We start from the raw sequence: 1,776 nt of genomic DNA, 5'->3' as shown, positions 1-1,776 counted from the left end.
TTTATGGTCTGTCTCTCCACTAATTTATAGAATCTGTGAGGACAGGGGTAGGTCAGTCTTGTCACGGATAAGTCCCCTGCATTCAGAACATGACACAGCAGGAAACAAAGTTAGGAGTGTGTGAATAAATCCAGCAGAGTGCTGGCTTCATAGATGCGCTCAGAAGACAAACAACCCCTTTCTTTCTTTGCCCCTTGTAGCTCTGGGTCCTTCCAACCTGAGTCTGAGTGCCTGGTGTAGAAAATGAATTCATTTATCCCTCGCAGGCAGCGGAGTCTCCAGGGTTAAATGAAATCCCAGACTCCCCTGCTGTGCCCTGAGAGCTCTGAGACACAGGTGAGCTGGTCCCTGGGGTTCTGGAACCAGGGAAACAAAGGCGACTCCCTTCGCCTCACATTCAGCCTCTGCCTGAGGAGTTATTTTTGACACTGGTATATTCCACACCAAGACCCAAACAGGATTTCCACGGAAAGGTGCTGGGTGCCGGATGCCGGGGGTGCACAGCGATGCTTCCCCAAACAGCAAGTGCCACTGGGCCTGCCAGGCCTGGGGTGCAAGTCCTCTTATGGCTGCCTTCTCCTCTCCGAGCCTCCACTGTGCCCACTCTTTCTATTAAGCATCTGTCTTTCTATTGAGCACCTACAATGTTCCATCCCCTGTTGTAAGCATTTTACATGTATTAATTTAATTCAAGCAACAATCCTACAAAGTGAGTGCTGTGCTATTTATAAGCCCATTTCATAGAATAGGAAATTGAAACACACACACACACACACACACACACACACACACAGAAGGGGGAAGGGGGAAGGGGGGAGAGAGAGAGAGAGAGAGAGAGAGAGAGAGAGAGAGAGACATGGATTGGCTGCCTCCTGCACGCCCCCTACGGGCGATAGAGCGTGCAATCAAGGCATGTGCCCTGATTGGGAATCTAACCGGTAATCTTAAAATGCACGGGGCCACGCCCAACCAATGGAGCCACAGCTCCCAAGGCTGAAGCAGGGTTTTAAAGAGCTTTCCGGACGGACGTAGCACCGTGGGTCTGGGCAGAGGTGAGTGCACTCTTAGGCAGGCTGGTTTTAGGGTGCTTGCTCTTAACCACTAGGCTGCACTGCTCTTAGCAAATGAATGCTGCGTAGCCCACCCAACGTCAGGCCTCCCCAGGGCACTACACTGGCCCTTTTGAGCCCGAATCAGCTTCTATAAGTCTGGTTTTTGCAAGTTCCTGGGCTGCTTTCCCAGAGCGGAGCCTCGAGCTGCACCTTAGTACAAATGGGAGTACTCGAGCTTCCTGCCGCCACGGGTTCTCTAAAGGTTTAAGAATGCACTGGTGGGAAAGTGCCTGCTAAACGGGAAGCGCCCGGGACACTATCATGGTTTGCTCTTTTTCTCCTCAGCACCATCCTGAGAAGGAAAGACATTTTCTCCCATTTCACAGAGGGGGAAACTGAGGCTCAGAAAAGCAAAATGCGTTTCCCGAGATGATAGGGAGAATCCGTGGCTGGTAGCTACACTCAAACTTGGGGCGCGGGGCGGGAAGGGAAAGGGCTGGCGGCGAGACACCCCTAGAGGGCCCGAGAGGCGAGGTGCCCTGGCGGGTGAGGGTGTGGCCGGGGCGGGGCGCGCTCGGGCACGACCCCGAGGGGCGGAGCGCCGGGGATGGTGCAATACCGGGCCCGAGCGCATCAGGCGGCGGCTGATTAGCTCAGGTTTGCATCACCCAGGCCAGAGCCGGAGCCTGGGCGCCCCGTGTCCCCGAGAAACTTGCGTCGGAAG

The 1,776-nt window shown here is 54.6% G+C and overlaps 1 protein-coding gene across 1 annotated transcript in view; it reads left to right on the top strand.

The window, feature by feature from the left end:
- The first annotated feature begins 977 nt into the window (after nt 1-977).
- Nucleotides 978-1,776, top strand: part of TRIB3 (tribbles pseudokinase 3) — a 13,515-nt gene continuing 12,716 nt past the window's right edge. The window contains exon 1 of the mRNA XM_014456429.2: nt 978-1,052. The gene's annotated coding sequence lies outside the window, so the exon portion shown is untranslated. The remainder of the gene's footprint in view (nt 1,053-1,776) is intronic.

This window comes from Myotis lucifugus, unplaced genomic scaffold (genome assembly GCF_000147115.1).
Source record: "Myotis lucifugus unplaced genomic scaffold, Myoluc2.0 scaffold_60, whole genome shotgun sequence".
Classification (NCBI taxonomy): domain Eukaryota; kingdom Metazoa; phylum Chordata; class Mammalia; order Chiroptera; family Vespertilionidae; genus Myotis; species Myotis lucifugus.
This window is presented reverse-complemented; position numbering and strand designations above follow the sequence as displayed.